This window comes from Siphateles boraxobius, unplaced genomic scaffold (genome assembly GCF_051911475.1).
Source record: "Siphateles boraxobius isolate OS27281-9 unplaced genomic scaffold, OSU_SipBor_1 52, whole genome shotgun sequence".
NCBI lineage: Eukaryota > Metazoa > Chordata > Actinopteri > Cypriniformes > Leuciscidae > Siphateles > Siphateles boraxobius.
In genome coordinates this window covers 2,002,961-2,022,900 of record NW_027509164.1, presented here as the reverse complement: position 1 = coordinate 2,022,900, position 19,940 = coordinate 2,002,961, and the positions used below count along the sequence as shown (strand labels likewise).

The 19,940-nt window shown below is 46.2% G+C and overlaps 2 pseudogenes; both read right to left on the bottom strand.

Moving 5' to 3' along the window:
* Positions 1–16,689: 16,689 nt before the first annotated feature.
* LOC143713657 (U1 spliceosomal RNA) lies at positions 16,690–16,842 on the bottom strand (annotated as a pseudogene).
* A 430-nt stretch (positions 16,843–17,272) lies between these two features.
* LOC143713774 (U2 spliceosomal RNA) lies at positions 17,273–17,448 on the bottom strand (annotated as a pseudogene).
* Positions 17,449–19,940: the final 2,492 nt, after the last annotated feature.

Sequence of the window (19,940 nt, the reverse complement as noted above, 5' to 3'; positions counted from 1 at the left end):
GTTCAGGGGGGCAAGAGTTTGACACCTCCGGATCCACAGAGCTGAACTCTTGTGACTCTTTCGGTGTTGATGTTCTCAGCTTGAAGTGCAGAAAAGAAACTTCATTGGGGGATTCTGAGGGCCACATGCGGTCCAGATCTTCCGGGGAGGAACTATCTAGCCGATGTGTGGCCCTCTGCCTTTTCTCCACTGTTATGCACAGAGGAGATCCCGCAGTTCTCTTCTGCACTTGAGCATTTGGGAGTGAAGATTCAACTTCACTCCCACTGGAGGGCATACTCACCTCCGAGACGGTATTGAGGGAGGAAACCGTTTCGTCCTCTCCGTTTTCTATTTCTTTGCCTTTGTCTTGCCCGGGAGTGGTTCCCTCCCCCTGTTCCGTTTCCATTTGTGACTCCGCCCCTGTGGCCGCCCCACTTTCTCTTTCCTGACCAATCCCTGAGGCTGGCTGGGAATTTGAAATTCCCGCCAAAACCTCAGGGATCACCTCCTCCTTCCTTTGTTCTTTCCTTTGATCTGTTTGTGGGGCGGCCATTTTGTTGCTTTTCAGTTTGTTGGCAAAACTTTTCGGGCAATCTCTGTAGAGATGGGATGACTCCCCACAAAGGTTGCACTTTCTGCCATTGTGGCACTCTTCAAAGGTGTGCCCAATCTCTCTACACTTTCTGCAAATTATTTCCTGACATGCCTCGGCGAGATGTCCAAGTTTACCACATTTACGGCATAGCTTGGGCATCCCTTGGTAGTGAATGTAGCCTCTATTCTCCCCCAACACAATCAATGATGGTATTTGACTCAGGCCATGGTAGCTGTTGGGATCTGCCCGTTGTTGTATGGGCACTCTCCACGCACAGCTCCAGATACCGTCTTCGTCTAAAACCTTGACTGGTTGTCCGCGAATAGAGCAATATCTTGCCAACCACACTACAATGTCTTCTCCACTCACAGTTTCATTAAACATCCTGACAATCGCAACTTTCCACTGCGTGCGTTTTAATTTCAAGCCAAAAGAGGATGGTACTCTCCTGACTTGTTCTAGATTGGATTTTTCACGGAAGTACATCCAACAGACTCTAGGTTTTAAAGCAATGGATATAAACTGTTTGTTGATTCTGCCCCAAAATCGGGGTTTTGATGTAAGTTTTGCATCCGCTACTCAGCTGAATACTTTCTGGTCTCGTTTTGAAACATGCAAAGCCAATTTCTCCATGTTCACAGTGGAAAAACTGACTGATAATTCATTCATTCAACTTTCTGATAAGAACAGATTTTTTTTTCTTTCGAAAAGTTTTATTGTCACAGTTTTCCATTCCACTATTTCCATTTACATCCATTAATATTTTCTTTTAAATCACATTTATTTACACATATTAAACAAAAAAGAAAACAATTTACTGTTAAAAATTTGTTATGTTTGTGTATTGTGTAAAAAGTCCATGCATGTTTTTAAAAGAAAGGTAAATGGGTTAAAATAAATAGGAATAAAACAATAAAACATGCCAAATAAAACATCTCTTGTACAGGATCGAGGGTGAGTCCCTATCAAGATTGTCCATTCACTCCAGGTCTCCAGGACAGGCCTCAGACTCCCCGCTTCTGGTGCCCAGCGGAGATCCCCTCTCCTCCGGCCCGCTGGCCCGCTGTTCCCGTAGCCAGAGTGGTGAGGGTGCATCTACGGGCGGCCAGGTACGGTGGCGGCCGGGACCCTCTCCTATTGACCTCGGCCCCCCCATCCGAATAATGACGTGCGGCCCACCCTGCAGCGTTGTTCTTATTCTTTGCTCGCACGCGTGGAGGGGGACCGTCACGCGTTTCCCCACCAGCAGATTTCTGTTGACCCAGATGGCATCCTTGATCACGTTTAGGGTGAGCCAGAGCGAGGAAAATTTTGGTTGTGTCAGCTCCTTCAAGCCCTGACCCACCCCCAGGATGGCGAGCTTGTAGTCCACCTGGGCCCCACCCGCTGGCAGGCACGGAAAAACAGGGGGCCGGTCTTGGCCCACAGGTCCCGCGCAGCGCCGCACTCCCAGAGCAGATGTCGAACGGTCTCCGGGGAACCACATCCGGACCGTGGGCAGGTGGAGTTTTTGGCCATGCCTCTGGAGTGCATAACCGCCCTGACCGGGAGGATCTCATGAGCCACCATCCACGACAAGTCTTTAAGCCTGTTCTGGAGAGCTGGGTGGGCTGCGTTCCTCCAAACATCTTTGGCCTCACCTAGTGTGAGGCCTGGAACCGGGCTCACTGATTCTCGATCCTGCACAAGAGAGATAAGAGACTTGTGATTAGTTAAAACAGTGGCATCATTTGTCTCTAAAAAGTATTTCTTTAAAGATTTCTTGATAAAACTATGCTCTTTTGACAGATTAAAAGACACCGGGCACTTTAGGTCAACTGGTAAAATTTTCAAAGATCTTAGGTACGACCCCATCCAGAATCGGGTCATAGCTGCTGTCTTGTTCTCTCTGGATGGGGTCAGTGCGTATTTAATGTGGAGGGCGGTGAAGCGGCTGCCTAAAAACAGGTGGGGGTCTGGGAGCCCTTTTCCGCCGTTCTCTCTTTTTTTCTTGACGACATCTCTTTTGAGTCGCTCCCACTTGGACCCCCACAGAAAATAAAACACTGCCCTCTCCAGGTTGGTTAGGAAACTTCGTGGGGGACTAAAAACAGAACAGACAAGTAAAATCAGTGGTAAAATCACAGCTTTACAAATTAAAATCTTGCCTTCTAACGTCAGTTGTCTTAGTCCCCAAAAGCCCAGTCTTTGTCTAACTTTCCCTAACATGTCAGTCCAGTTTCCCTGTCCTCCACCCATTCTGTCAAATTTTACACCTAAAATTTTCAAATCATTATCTTTAAAATCCAAATCTAGTCCACCTGTGTCAACATTCCCCCACGGCCCGAAGAGCAGGGCCTCAGACTTGCTCCTGTTGAGCTTAGCGCCTGAGGCCCGACCGTACCAGTCAGTCAAGTCCATTGCTCTTCGTACCGATAAAATGTCAGTAGCTAAAAGGGTCACGTCATCCATATATAAAATGCAGGTTGCCGTCAGTCCACCAGTCCATGGAATGTTTAGTCCTTTAATCCATTTGTCCCTTCTCAAGATCTGTGCCAGTGGCTCAATGCAAGCCACATACAGGAGGGGAGATAAAGGACACCCCTGACGGACGCCGCTGTGGATATTTACAGCTTTGGTAAGATGCCCATTAACTACAATTCTACTGACCAGACTGTTGTACAGCAGTCCCACCCAGGCTATAAACCTCCCTGGAAACCCCATTTTTTCCAGTACCTTAAAAAGGAACTGGTGCGAGATGCGGTCGAATGCCTTTTCAAAGTCTAAATTTAGGACTACTAGCTGAATGTTTCTGTCTCTCGCGTAACAGATGGCATCTCTAATCAGTACCAGGCTGTCCGTGATCTTCCTTCCGGGCACGGCGCATGCTTGATCCGGGTGGATTACGTCTGCTAAAACTGTCGACATACGTATGGCTACAATTTTGGTAAAAAGTTTGCAATCAACGTTTAAAAGAGTAATGGGTCGCCAATTTTTTAAGTCAGTCTTGTCGCCCTTCTTGTGTAGTAGTGTCACTATCCCTATTCTAAAGCTGTCTGGAAGTCTGTTCAGGTTGTCAAATTCTTTAAAAACGGTTAGTAAGTCATGTGCTAAAACGTCCCAAAAGGTCAAGTAAAATTCAAGTGGAAGTCCGTCTAGTCCTGGGGACTTTCCCCACTTAAAACCTTTGAGAGCTTTTTGTGTTTCTAAAATTGTAAAATCCTGTCTTAAAAGTGCACATTGACTCTGGAGTTTTTTGTCTAAAAAATGTAAAACTTCCATCAAGCTGTCTTCGTGTACTTCTTTTTGGTCATATAAATCCCTGTAAAAGTTTTCCACCCCTCTTAAAATCTCTTCCGTTTCATTTACTACCCTCCCATCTGATTTCAAATTTGTCATAGCCCCTCCCCTCGTTATAATCTTATTAAAAAAATATCTTGTACACTTTTCACCTTCTTCAATCTCTTGTTCTCTACTCCTTAAAATGACACCTTCACTTTGAATTTGGGCTAAAATTGACATTTCTTGTTTTACAGCTTTTATTTCTTCACTAAAATCAAACCCAATATTTAAAAGGTTAAAATACCTCTGCAGTCGTTTTTGCAACCCCATCATGCATCTATTTTCTTTTTTCTTTTTCTCTTTTCCTATTTTCTTAAAAAACAGTCTCGTCCTTTCCTTCACCGTTTCCCACCACTGTGCCCGTGAGTCATATAAGTCTTGGAGGGTCTGCCATCGGTTGAACTGCTCTCTGTATTCTCTAACAACCTCCCCATCCTCCAACAGAGAGCAGTTCAACTTCCACAGCCCTCCTCCTACTGTCACACCCGAGGGCAGTGAAAGGGTGCAGGATAGCATCATGTGGTCAGAAAAGAAGAGGGGGGATAATGTAGCATCGGTTGGCAAGCAGTCCCTTGTAAAAATGTAGTCGATCCGAGAGGCCCTGGTGCCATCACCACTGAACCAGGTGAAGCCCTCCTCTCTTTGATGCAATGTTTTAAAACAGTCGACTAAGTTAAAATCTCTGACTAAATTCTGCAATAAAACCGATGTTTTGTCAATTTTAAAATCTTCTACCCTCTTCCTATCTCTCTGAGTTAAGACACAGTTAAAATCCCCTGCAACCACGAGGGGAATCCTACCCAGCATGTGGGGTTGCAAGTCCTCTAAAAGCTCATATCTTTCATTTTTTTCCGTAAAACCATAAACATTAAGAACGTTAAAATTCTTATCTAAGAAAGTCAAGTTTGCTAAAATTGCTCACCCATCCCTTACCACAATGCTGCCCTTCACCAAGATGTTTGGATTGTTAATTAAAATAGCAACACCTTCATTTTTGTTAAGATTGGACCCACTCCAGATAGAAAGTCCTGGGGTCCAAAGCTCCTCCCACTTCCTGTAATTCAATAAAAACGGCAAGGCACATTCTTGCAATAAACACACATCTGACTTAAAGGATTTTAAAAAGGATAAAACGCTCTGTGCTCGTAAATTGCTCCTCACACTTCTCACATTTATTGTAGAGATAGTGAGGGCCATGAGCAGTGTAGTTAAAAGAATATGAACTTTTAAAAGAAGACTAATAAAAGACATACAGAGGTATCTTTAAAATTATGTTACATCTTGTTTCTCATGCCTCTCCTTTCTCCCATGGGGACTGGGTTCAGGAGGGCAAGAGCTTGACACCTCCGGAACCACAGAGCTGAACTCTTGCGGCTCTTTTGGTGTCGATGTTCTTAGCTTAAAATGCAGAAAGGAAACTTCATTAGGGGATTCTGAGGGCCACATCCGGTCTAGATCTTCCAGGGAGGAACTATCTAGCCGATGCGTTGCCCTCAGTCTTTTCTCCACTGCTACACACAGGGGAGATCCCGCAGTTCTCTTCTGCACCTGAGAATTTGGGAGTGAAAAGTCAGTTTCACTCCCACTGGAGGACATACTCTCCTCCGAGACGGTGTTGAGGGAGGAAACCGTTTCCTCCTCTTCCTCTTCGATTTCATTTTCATTGTCTTGTCTGGGAGTGGTTTCCTCCCCCTGTTCCTTTTCAATCTGTGACTCCGCCCCTATGGCCGCCCCACTTCCTATTTCCTGGCCAATCCCTGAGGCTGGCTGGGAATTTGAAATTCCCGCCAAAACCTCAGGGATCGCCTCCTCCTCCCTTTGTTCTTTTGTTTGCGCTACTTGTGGGGCGGCCATTTTGTTGCCTTTGAGTTTGTTGGCAAAACTTTTTGGGCAATCTCTGTAGAGATGGGAGGACTCCCCACAGAGGTTGCACCGCCTGCCATTGGTACACTCTTCAAAATTATGACCAATTTCTCTGCATTTCCCACATATAATTTCCTGGCATGCTTCAGCTAAGTGCCCAAACTTTCCACATTTTCTACATAATTTGGGCATTCCCTGGTAATGAATGTAGCCTCTGTTCTCACCCAACACAATCATAGAAGGCAGATGATTCAAGCCCTGGTAGCCCCCAGCGTCTTCCCATTGTTTAATGGGAATTCGCCAGGAGCATGTCCAGATGCCATCCTCATCTAAAACCTTGACTGAATGGCTTCGAACTGTGCAAAATCTACCCAGCCAGACACAAATGTCCTCCCCAGTCACTGTCTCATTAAACATTCTGACAATCACAGTTTTAAGTGTGTTGTCAGAGAGCTTTTCAACAGTAAACATGGAGAACTGGGATCTGCTTCAAATCTGTGCCAGAAATCGTTCAGGTGGGAAACCGCTCTAAAGCTAACATCATAACATTTGTTCAGGGGCAGAGTCACAATACAGTTAAGATCCTCGGGTTTAAAATTTAGAGTTTTTTGGATCAGCTTCCTGGAGAAGTCAAGACGTGACATCCCCAGGAGCTTCCCCTCAACTTCTTTAAATAAAAAACGTACGCTGTGGTGCCTCCGCACGCCGGCACATGCAGCCGACATGGTGGAGGCACCAACAGCCTAAAACTTTAAAATACCAATAAATAAATAAATAAATAAATAGATAAAAAGGTCTTACCTTAAAACTGAACAGAAGTGAAAACAGCTGAATCAATATACCTCTCAAAAGTTTGGGGCTCAAGCCACTGAACGACCCAAGCCGGGAAAACCTCCAAGAGGCGATCGCTGTCTCTACCTTCAGACCAGACACTTGATCTTAGCCAAAAGGCCGAGAAGCGATGACACAATGACGCAGAGGCGGGGGAGCCGTCAAAGGCCACGCCCACCTGGGACGTGGCGAGAGGGTCTAAAGGTCGCCAACAAACAAGCTCAGCTCACAGCAATACAAGCTCAGCTTGACTGTTGACACCGAAAATGGATCACAGCAGAGCGCACAACACGACACTTTGGAGTGCAACCTGGGATTTTGTACCAACAAACATTCTGCCCTAAAAGTGAGCGGGCAGACCAAAGCGTACGTCGTAGAGACTTGAAACTCTTGAGGGATGGTAGTACCCGCCCGGTCTACAACATCACCAAGGCTCGGCCCAATCGGCCCCAAGGTGGCACTGCAGCGATCAGAAGTACGAAATGCCTCGTAACTCCTGAACCGTCCGTCGCAGACCCAAGTGTCTTACATCACCGGAATCCTTGGCTCGGGCCGAACAAGACGCAGGCCTCGGATTCGATGGTTGCACTGGCGAGATTTTCGGGTATTTGGAATTTTGTGAAAAAGCTACTTTTGCACACTAGTCCTAGGTCTTTCGACCGATCTGACCCAAACCGGTGCAGAAAGATTCCCTGGAGTCTGATTGCCGACAGCGATGGGGAAAAAAGTCGGAATTCCGATTCACGTTGCGGAACGGGACGCCAAAACTTTGGGAGTGGGCGAGGCGGGCTTTACTTAAATGGCCATAACTCTCCAACGGAATGAGACAATTACACCCAAGTCGGTACACCTGTGCACGGGCTCAGCCTGTGCTCAGGTGAAAAGGGATGTGGCGACTGGCCACTTGGTGGCGCTGTAAACAGTAAAAACAACAACATGAATACGGCCATAGGCGACTGTATGTCAGGTGATTTTTCACACATGCACAAGGTATTCATACCACATGATAGAACTCCTCATTCGGAACAACTTTGCTTCTAGGACCACTGCTGCCAATCAAAGCGCTGGTTGAATAATGGAGATTATTTGAAGAATGATGAAAAAAAAAACTAAAAAACAGCCCTACTTTTGCAGACTGGTCCTAGGTTGAGAGTTTTACATCTCTCGATCAACCACTGCAGGTAAATTCTCTGGACTTCCTAGGTCGTTAACTACCAGAAGAAGAGGAACTCGAACAATCTGCTCTTTTAACCAGTGTGTCCAGGGGAGAGCGCGAACGCAGTCCCCCACTACCATAAATTATGCAGTCGAGATTCCCACATTTGGGGAATTCGCAGACGTTCTCTCTAGCGAAGTGCAATGTCTACGTTGAACGTAGACAGTTACGGCCCCTCATTGGCCCAGAGTCTACGTTCACTGTAGACTCTAGGCCAATCAGAGAGCCGATCTGTCTACGTTCAGCCGGCGAACCGTTATTGGCTCAGAGTCTACGTTCACTGTAGACTCTAGGCCAATCAGAGAGCCGAACTGTCTACGTTCAGCCGCGAGCGTAGACTTTCAATCAGAGCGAACAGGTGATGGAGATCGGAATAAACCTTTTCAGAATTTGAAGGTAAGTGACAATGATATATTATTGTGTAAAAAATTATAAATATGATTGTATTATGTGTCAAACTACAAGCCAAACGTGACGCATGACTATACTTAACTGTTTATTACGTGATGTGTGAGAACGCTAGCATTACCGTTTCATTCAATCTATAATTATGTTAGATTGAAGTCTTTGATTGTATTACTTTGTTATTCATTATATATGTTAGATTGCTGTTTTCGATTGTATTGCTTACTACTGAATTTCCATATATGAACGATTAGCTCACACAAGGTAAACAATAATAAACGCCTGCAAACGATTACACATATAAGAATATGTTTACGATCTGCTGATCCTTCATGCTTATAAAATATCACGTGAAAAGTTAAGGTGAACTACACTATATTGGGCATTCAAGGTAAGCATGATGTCATCAATTTTGGGGGGTTTATATGTGTGAATGTTTACATACACTTAGTTATTGTGAACAGGTTATGTGTATACAATTGTGGAGGACCATTAATCAAATGATCACAGTATGATTAGATTTAGTATTCATCTCTAAGGCTGTGTGGAGGACCATTATCTTTTTGACTTACTATTTAATGTATCCAACGTCATTTTCCACAATTGTATACACATCACCTGGTCACAATAACTAAGGTTATGTAAACATTCACACATATTAGCCCCAAAAATTGATGACATCATGCTATGTCATCAATTTTTGGGGTTTATATGTGTGAATGTTTACATAACCTTAGTTATTGTGACCAGGTGATGTGTATACAATTGTGGAGGACCATTAATCAAATGATCACAGTATGATTAGATTTAGTTTTCATCTCTAAGGCTGTGTGGAGGACCATTATCTTTTTGACTCAAATGATCACAGTATGATTAGATTTAGTAGTCATCTCTAAGGCTGTGTTAAGGTCAACACTTTTAAGGACTGCCAACTGAATGTATATACCATACCATGTAAGGTTCCCTCAATCAGACTAAATTTGGAAGACTTGCAGCATCAGATAGACACTGGGGTAGGTGAGATGTTGCAAACATTACCCTTCTGGAGTTTTTATAAAACTTTGAGTATACTGTTTTTTATTTATTTTTAGACAATTGACCAGACATGGACCCCTTATTGTGTATCCTCGACACAAGTGTGCCAAAGGAAAGGCAACAATGCCTTCTTAAGGCAACAAAGGAGGCCAAGGCATATAAACCGCGCCAAACTACGGACGACGGCGACCTGAGGGATGCAAAGAAGACTTATAACAAAGGTAATACCTTGGGATGTTTTTTCCACCTTATGATTCCAACGCAGTCATGATAACCTACTGTTGTGCACTAGAGAATATGTGCTTGCGTGTTATCAAGGGCCGAACAATTTCTGTTTTCAGCTAAAGAGAGATGCCGGCTGGTCACGTCCACTCCAACGGAGGTGCAGTGTTTGGGTCAGCTAATAATCACGTTTAGGAAATACAACGGGAAAACTTTCAAATGGCTGGTAGAAAACGACGTTGGATACGTTAAATAGTAATCCAACTATGTTCAGTATGTTTTTCATAAATTAATTATGCTTTGTCACATTTTAGTGTCCTTGATCGCCACGTCAAAGAAAGCCGGCATCCTGATAAAAGAGCCATCAATGATCGGTGGATAAAGGACTACCTCCTGAGGTATGCGCAGCTGCTTCCACAGGTCTCCTGCCACCTCGAGATGAACGTGGACAGGGCCATTTACGGGCAGGGGCGGTTCAGGTCGTTCACGTTCATCGAGATGTGGCAGTGGTACAGTCTGCACAAGCTGCTTCAGGCTGTCCCGCAATCTGGGACCGACTACGAGCGAAAGATGGCTCAGGAGGCGTACTGCTCTGTGCGGCATTGGCTGGTGCTGAATGAGGAGGACATCACCACCAAATCCCTGAAGCGCTTCAGGCAGTACATTCTCGATAGAGAGGTAGGTTAAGGTGACTTTTAAACAGCCGTGATTGTTACTACACATGCTATGTTGACAAACTTCAAGAGCACAAAGCTGTAATTCACAGAAGCCTTCATCTGATGCCACTCCTGCTGCCGACTTCCAGCTCTTCAAGAAGAGAACCTGAAAGAGCTTTATCGCCAGGTATGTTTTGCACATACAAGGAATTTGTTTTGGTGACAGAAGCTTCTACAGCACAAACAGAATAACAGTGACAGGACACAGATAATACAAATAATAAAACTAGAATTAGTATGCAACAATGAAAAACATTTATTACAAAAAAGAAATACACAAAATACAAAAATGTATTTTTTTTTTAAAGAAAATATACAAAAAAGTAGACAACAGATGGTATGTACAGGTATGCATGTACAAATGCAAGGGGATGTAAATAAAAATAATGTAAATTAGAAGTGTGGTGTGTTAAATCAAGGTTTAATAAATCAAGGTTCCCCAGCAGCAGCTGACACCTCCCACTCGTCGTGGTCCGATGGCGTTCTGGACGACTCCGTCTTGGTGGATGCCCTCGACACCTTTGAGAGCCAAGAGGTGCCCATGTCCACCAGCCAGCCTGTGTCGGCCGGGGGTCCCGAACAGCCGCCGCCCTCCACCAGCGTGCCAGCAACTGCAGAGCGTCCCGAGCAGCCTCCTCTGTCTACTCGCAAGAAGGCAAAGCACAAGAAGCAGCATAAGGCCATGCTGTCCTCGCTTCACTCCACCAGCAAGGCTGCCTCTAGTGAGCGTCCCGAGCAGCAGATGCTCCTCCCGTCCTCAGCGCCTGGTCAGTCACCCTCTGATGCTCGCCCCAAGGAACTGCCGTCGACCTCCAACAGCCAGCCTGCGCCTGCCACCTCTTTGCCGCAGAGTGACTCTCCTGTAAGTGTAAAATCATAACATGCACAAGCAATTTTTAGAAAATCCCTAACTAAATGTTGTATGTCTTGTGTCTTGCAGGTGGAGCTGGAAGGCTGGGTGCGGCTGTGGGAAGACTCCCATGGCATCCCGTCAGCAGACATCCCCTGGCTGAAGGAGGACAGCGAGAGAGGCCTCTTTACGCCTGTCCAAATCTACAAGGACATCAAGGGCGTCATTAGAAGGCGGCGCGTCCTGAAGTCAGACAGGATGTGGTTTTATCCCCCCGAGCCACCCGGCTTCGTTAGCGGCGGCATCCCCACTCCACAGGCCTTTTTCCGAGGCCGTTTTTTCTTCTGGCGCCCCATCGGAGTGTGGCGGTGCTCCCTGAAGTGTCCGCGTGGAGATAAGTGCCCTGGGGCCGGAGGCAACACACACCTCTCCAAGTCTGGTTACCATACCCGGGTAAGGCTCAGTCTCTTCAGACCTTTGTTTAGAGTAATACATACATAATTATTGACTACTTAACACACATGAATTCTGACTGAGGCATCATGTACCTATTTATTTTTGTTTTTTAAGAGGGGGCACAGTGTCCACAACACACAGAAACATGTGCTCGCACTTACACCATCGGCCTCCTGCCATCCTCCTATATGACTGCTAACTACAGCAACATAAGTAGAAGATAAATTATTAGATAATAGTCATCCATGCATGAAAAAGTCCCCTTTGTTTTCATGAGTAAATGCTTTGGGAATTTTAAACAATTAAATATTTTTGTTACAGCATTTACTAACTTTCTTACAGCATTTACTAACTTTCTTAATGTTATTTACAATTTTCTATTGTTATTGTTAGTTTATGATGCAATAATAATGTTAATATGTATCATGTTAGTCCTGAAATACATTTTTAATTTATCAATAATTGTCAATCAAAATGTTAATCTGAAATGTTAATCAAAATGTTGCTGAAAATGAAATGTCCATCAACATGAATTTTAAATTCCTGAGACATTGTTATTATTATTTTTAATCAAAGCATGCACATTTTACATTCACAATGTAAAATGCTACAAACATTATAATGCTCTGATTTATAGCCTTGAAACCCGCAATATACAAGACGCCTCTGAATGCTGCTCTGTGACTGATGTGTGATCTCGCTCGCTCTCTCTCTCCCTCTCTCCGATGTGTGTTTTAGGTACGTCACATCTGTGACGTGTCCGGTTGGTACACCATGGCAACAGAGGTGGTCTCCTGTGGACCGTGCCTCAAGGCTGCCAGGGGTGGAGCGAGTGGTCCCATGGGTCGGTGGCTGGCCTGGGACGATGTAATATTGCAGCAGCTGAGCGAGGCTCATCGGGCCATGTTTCCGGCCGTGCTGACCGCAAAGCGTGGGGTGGACAAAACAGTAGTTCGCCTCATGCGTGACCGCACGGAGGGAAACACCATGATCAAGGTGTGGCGGCAGGTGCAGGAGAACCACATGGAGGACTACCATCAAAGGAAGGATCTCAACACCACGCTCCTCATGGCCTTGGTGGAACCCGGAGGAATCGTCTCTGCGTTGGGCCACGGGGAGTTCCAGGCGGCACCTCTACCCAGAGAGCTACCCTGCACGCGGCTCCTGCGGCACGCCTTCCTCCTGGCAGAGGCGGACAACGTACAGGACTACCGGAGCCAGATCCTCTCCACGTTCGGCACAGTCCTGAAAATGGATTCCACAAAGAAGGCAAGTGTGTTGACATACAAGTACTCACAGGGAAACGCAACATTATGCAAAACTAAACTAAACTGTTTTGTATTTGTTTGTTTGTTTTGTTGTAGGTGGTGAAGAAATTGTTTGGGGAGGGCAAGGGTTCGGCCGAGTGGTTCACCAGCATCGGCAACGAGTACTCACAGATCGTGTCTTTTGTCCTCACCTGCGAGGAGTCTGTAGAGAAGCTGGGTCCCATGTGCCGTGGCGTGGTGGAGCGGTTTCGGCTCGCCAATCAACCGGCACCCAAGATCCTGTATATCGACCGGGGATGCTGCAAGGCACAGGGTCCGACGGCCCTGGAGACGCTCTTCCAGCCTTGGGTGGACGACGGGATGGTGGTGAGGCTGGATATTTTCCATTGGATTCACCGCTTTGATGCTGCTCTGCGTACCGAGGCCCACACTAAGTATGCCGCCTTCAAGTCTGCGCTGGTCGGGGCAGTGTTGGCCTTCAACCGTGAGGACCTCCAGCTCCTCATCACGGCTGTCAGGGCCAGAGACCCGGCCACAATGGAGGTGGTGACGGACGAGGATGTTGTCCGGCGTTACATCTCCCGGGACCAGCTCCAGCATCATGTCCGGCGTCTCACCCTCGGTGCCCAGGAGACATTTCGTCTTGTCCACCTGGTAATTGAAGAGCTCAAGGGTCCAGCAGGGCTCGACGAGAGCGGGGTCAGCCTCTTCAAGTCCCCTGGTAAGAAAAAACACCTCACGCACACACACAATATGTGCAAAATGACAAGAGCTCATCATGCATGTCTGTGGGTTTTTGTGTTTACAGCAGCAATTGATGAGATGTGGGCCAGCCAGCAGCGACACCTGGAATGCATCCAAGACCCACCAGGCATGGCCATGTATCGGGTTGCCCGCACCACGACCATCAACGGTGTGGACCTCCTGTATTATAAGGGCCTGCGTGGGAGCAACAGCCTGGAGGGGTTCCACAAGTCGCTGCCCCATATGATTCCAGGTAATCTAAGGGAGAAAAATACTTGTTTAACAGCAAACAACACGTGTCCCTTTTGTATCATTCTGATAATACCTGTTGTTGTGATGTTCAGGTCCCCACTGTGCGGCACGCCCTTACCAGGTCTACCTCATCAGTGGGATCGCCAGGTGGAACTCCGACCGCAGCTCGGACGCCGTGTTTGGGGGCAGAGGCCGGCACAACAGAGTATACTCTGCACCGCTCATTGACCGCCTCAACTCCCGCTGCAAGCAGCTGTTTGGTGAGACGGTGGAAGAGAACTTCAGGGCCCCGGCCGCCGTCCAGTCAGACGAGCTGCTTGGCCTTGAATATCTTTTCAGCCAAAGCACGGGGGAGGCCTTCTCTCTTGAGGGCATTGTCAATGACGGTCCTGGGCCGGAGGAGGAGGTCATTCAGCCTGGGCAGGCTGACTCAGACGACGAAGCGGACGAGGCGTACCAAAGCGACGAGGACCATCCTGCTGTCCAGCCCCACATTACTCTTACCAGCAGTGAGACTGCTACTGTCAACCCTCCTGCCTTTGTGAGTAGAGTACCGACTTGTCTCATAGAAGAGAATACAGTAATCAATGTTGAAAAAAAAGATATTGTATGCATTGGAACTTACCTAATTTTCTGTGTGTGTGTGTGTCTCTGTGTATGTTTTACAGGAGGATGTCTGCAGTGACAATCCTCTGCCGGGGTTTCAAAAGCTGGAGGCATTCTGTGCTGCGCTGGTAGAGGTCGGCTTGACAGACGAGAAGCTGCTCCTCAACACCGCGCAAAGGAACAGGGTCCTCGAGGCCTGGAATGCGGTTGAGGAGCACGACAAGCAGCCACAAAAGTACCACCAGCTGTACCGCACACATTGGGGAAACACGCTGTACTGCCGTACTAAGAGGGATGACCTTGCTGACGCCGCCTTGGTCCAGAAAGTGAAGATGGCAAAAAGGTATGCGCCAGCACAGCAGGACATCAGCCCGCAGCACAACCGCCTCATGTATGTGCTTGTCAAGCTGCTGTGGCTGCGCTCCCCTAAGGCCTCTCGCTCCAACCCCGAGAAGGCCAGCATCCTCAAGGCCTATGACAGGATCCAGCACCGGGTCTTGGTGGATGACCCAATCCTGTGCAAGGCAGGCATCCCTCTCCCCAAAATAAACACCAAAACAGTGAGGGACTTCATCCGGCAGCAGAAGAGGTTGGTGAACCTTCACGCCACCAGGCAGCCAGCCGTCATCTCCAAGACCACCTCGGTGTCGTCTGAAGAGCTGCCTCCTGCACCGCGCCAGCCTGCCGTCCTCCCTCCACCTGACTACCCTGTGATGGAGTACGTCCCCACGCCCTGCACAGCCGGCACAAAGGTGTTGAAGGGACGGGCCAGCATGGTGGTGACGACGCCACAGCCTCCTCCACAGCTTCCTCCTCAGCCACCACTGCCCCTGCCAGTGAGAAGAATCCCCCCCACCTCCACCATCACCAGGCCTGTGCTGCCCCTCGTCTCCCAGTCTGCGGGCCCCTCATCCACGCAACCCATGCCCCCTGCTGGTCAGGCATCCATCCCGGTCACTCCACCTGTACCCATCAGGCCAGCTGTTCAGCCGGCCTCTGGACGGAACCCTGTGCTAGGATCGTCGTGGTCTCGATCCACACAGTATAAGAGGAAGCTGGCAGATCATCCCACGGACCTGGGTGTTAAGCTTACGAGGGTGAGGCATATCCCGACCTGCAGGGTGTGCGGGCAAACAATTCAGGGACACAAAAAGTACAAAAAAAAGACATATTGCCCTTCGATAAACCGTTCAGCCTCCAAGGGACTGGAGAACAGAGTATTTAAAAACTATGAACATTTTGTTTCTGTTGTGGACGGATTAGAGGAGTGAACGGCTGGCCCGTTGTAAATAGTGTATATAGTTCTTGTGTACATATATATATAGTGTATATATATATATATATATATATATATGTATATGTATATAGTTCTTGTTTATTGTTCTACGTTCTGTGTGTTCTTGTCTTACAATTGCCCTTTAACACGGCACCTTTGGTTCTCTGCACTGTTGCCCTGTTTCATGCACTAAAAATGCACTATTTCATGTGTTTCATGCACTTTATGAGGTGTTGTTCTGGTATTAAAAGTGCACTTTAACACAGCACCTTTGGTTATCTGCACTTTATGACAGAATTAATTTTTGGATGAACCATTCCTTTAATATGTTCTATTTTATGGTGAAAATTTGTTTTATCATTCAAAAGTGTCATGTGTGCAAGTTACATGTGTATATCTCCACAATGTTTACTTAAAACAATTTTCAATAAAATCAATGTAAACCTTTTGATTGATTATTGTAATGTAATGTGTGTGTGTGTATATATATATATATATATATATATATATATATATATATATTCTTGCATAATATATTCTATTCTATGTAACTAAATAAAATGATCATTTGTTTTATTGTTAAAAAGTGTCCTTTTATTTATATGAATGAGGCAACTTTTGAATAATTACATCAGATCAAACTTTCATCATCATTGTAAAGGAACTACATGCTTATATTAAATAATGAACATCCATAGTAAACTTATGTACATACTTAATTGGTGTGGAAAATTGGGGTACATATAAAATTATTCATAGTACTAGTTTATATAATCTGTACAATAAAGCAATAACAATGAAACATTAAGTTACTTAATATAATTACTTTAAATTAAATTACTTAATGTAAGATGAATACTCAAGTAAAAGAGAGAGATAGTAGTCAATCACATATAAACAGTATTTCATAATCCGTTGAAATGCTATTATTAGCCATGAATGAATGGTTGATGTCATCATAACAAGTTGTATTGGTGATGTCATTGCTCGGGGATTCCATCGCTCACGTGTGGACCTAGGAAGTAAACAGAACGATACCATGTGATCAATCATAGAATGACACCCAAACACGTTTACAATCAATTGCACTCCGGTACTGCGCAAAGCCATTCGCAGGGGTCAGCACAACCGGAGTGCAATGGCCGAGCCTCGCCCTGGGTGAACCACCTTCCTGATCATGGTGTCTCCCCTGCCAGGTAAGTATGAATTCCCAGGCCTCCCGTCAGAGGGACCGTGTCCCTCTCCGCAATCCTCACCAACGGTCGGACAATCAAACACACACCTGATTCAACTCATCAGCTCATTCTTAAAAACTCCAAGAGATAAGAGAGAGACATCAAAAACCTGCAGAGTCGGGCTCTTTTGCTGTTGTTGTTGTGGATGATGTTTTCATGCTCCGGATCCATGAGCCAAAAATCAATTTCATACGCGGTCACCGGATAGTGGACGAATCAGATGTTAAACGAGATAAGAACAGAGTTGTTGTTTTTTTTCCCTCTCACACCACCATTACCTGTATAGCATATGATCACCTACAACACCTTTAAAGCACCCATACACAGCAATATACGTTACTTCCATTAACACCTGCTGCCACACAAGACTAAAACATCTCTTTCATTGAACACAGTTTTTGGGGGTGCACCGTTCCCAGAAGTACTGCAATACCGGGTCGATGCGTGGAGTGGACGGAGCAAGCCCCTGTTCCATCTCCCAGTTCCAAAAATCAATTTAATATATGGTGCCCGGGTAGGGCACGTATCAGATATTAAACTGATAAGAACAGATTTTTTTTCTTTTGAACAGTTTTATTGTCACAGTTTTCACAACATACAACTTACAAAGACATTACATTTTTTCATTAAAAACCACAGTGGAATCATTTAAAAAAACAAAATTTGTGTATGTATGTATGTATGTTTGTTAAAAGTCTTTGTGCTTGTGTTTTGTTTGTAAAGTCCATGTGTGTTTTCAAGAGTCTTGTTGGTGCTGTTGTTGTTAGAATGTTTCAAAAACCATCTTTAGAAGATAAAAATCAATCATAAAATAAATATAAAATGCTAAAAAAGGAAGTCATCTTTTGTGCAGGACCGGGTTGAGTCCTTATCAAGATTTCCCTTCACTCCTCTCTCCGGAACAGGCAACCGGCCCAGCGCTTCCAGTGCCCAGCGGAGGTCCCCTCCCTCCGGCCCGCTGGCCCGCTGTTCCCGTAGCCGGCGTTGGTGAGGGTGCATCTACGGGCGGCCAGGTACGGCGGTGGCCGGGACCTCTTTCGTGCGACCGCAGCCCCCCCATCCGAATAACGACGTCCGGCGCCCCTGCAGCGTTGATCTTACAAGTTGCTCGCACGCGTGGAGGGGCACCGTAACGCGTTTCCCCACCAGCAGGTTTCTGGTGGTCCAGATGGCATCCTTGATATGGTTGAGGGTGAGCCAGAGCGAGGTAAATTGTTTCGATGTCATCTCCTTCAAGCCCTGACCCACCCCCAGGATGGCGAGCTTGTATTCCATCCGGACCCCACCCGCTGGCAGGCACGGGAAAACCAGGGGGCTGGTCCTGGTCCACAGGTCCCGCGCAGCACGGCACTCCCAGAGCAATGCCGCACGGTCTCCGGGCAATTACACCCGGACCGTGGGCAGGTTGAGTCTTTGGCCATGCCTCTGGAGTGCATAACCGCCCTGACTGGGAGGATCTCATGGGCCACCATCCACGCTAAGTCCTTATGCCCGTTCCGGAGAGCAGGGTGGGCCGCGTTTTTCCATGTTTGATTTGCCTCACCAAGGGTGAGGCCTGGGATTGGACTCACTGATTCCCGGTCCTGCACAGAAGAGACAAGAGCCTTGTGATTAGTTAAAACTGTGACATCTAAATCCTCTAAAACATGCTTCTTTAAAAACTTCTTAATAAAACCGTATTCTTTTGGGAGGTTAAAAGACACAGGGGTCGTCAAATCAACTGGTAAAAGTTTTAAAAATCTTAAATAAGACCCCATCCAAAATCGTGCAAAGGCTGCGGTCTTGTTTTCTTTGGATGGGGTCACGGCATATCTCAGGTGCAGGGCGGTAAAACGGCTGCCTAAAAACAGGTGGGGGTCTGGGAGGCCTTTTCCACCATTTTCTGGTCTTTTCTTGACCACCTCCCTCTTCAATCTTTCCCACTTGGACCCCCACAGGAAATAAAACACCGCTCTCTCTAGGTTCCTCAGGAATTTCCTAGGTGGGATAAAAACAGAACAAACAAGTGACATTAGAGGTAAAATGACGGCTTTAAAAATTAAAACTTTACCTTCCAAAGTCATCTGTCGTAGTCCCCAGAACCCCAGTCTTCTCCTAACTTTCCCTAGCAAGTCAGTCCAGTTTTCACGTCCACCCCCTTCCTTGTCAAATTTAACTCCTAAAATCTTGAAATCCGTGTCTTTAAAATCTATATCGAGTCCATCTGTGTCGGTCTCGTCCCACGGTCCGAAGAGCAGGGCCTCGGACTTGCTTCTGTTGAGTTTAGCGCCCGAGGCCCGACTGTACCAGTCAGTCAAGTCCATTGCTCTTCGTATGGATAAAATGTCCGTGGCTAAAAGAGTGATGTCGTCCATATATAAAACACACGTTGCTGTCAGTCCACCGGTCCCAGGTATGTATAGTCCTTTTATCAATGTATCCCTTCTCAAGATCTGTGCCAGTGGCTCAATACAAGCCACATACAGAAGGGGAGATAAAGGACACCCCTGACGGACGCCGCTGTGGATATTTACAGCTTTGGAAAGATGCCCATTTACAAGAATTTTGCTGACCAAGCCCTTATACAGCAGTCCCACCCAAGCTATAAACCTCTCTGGAAAACCCATTTTTTGCAGTACCTGAAAGAGGTACTGGTGCGAGACCCGGTCAAAAGCTTTTTCGAAATCTAAATTTAGGGCTACAAGCCGAATGTTTCTGTCTCTCGCATAACAGATGGCATCTCTAATCAGAACTAGGCTGTCTGTTATCTTTCTTCTGGGCACAGCACAAGCTTGATCCGGGTGGATTACGTCCTCTAAAACGGTCGACATGCGTGTAGTTAAAACTTTACTAAAAAGTTTGCAAACAAAATTTAAAAGCGTAATAGGTCTCCCATTTTTTAAGTCAGTCCGGTCACCTTTTTTGTAAAGTAAAGAGACTATCCCTGTTCTAAAACTGTCCGGAAGTCTGTCAAGGGTCTCAAAGTCTTTAAAAATAGTCAGTAATTCGTGAGCTAAAATATCCCAAAAGGTAAGATAAAACTCCAGGGGGAGTCCATCTGCCCCTGGGGATTTACCCCTCTTAAAAC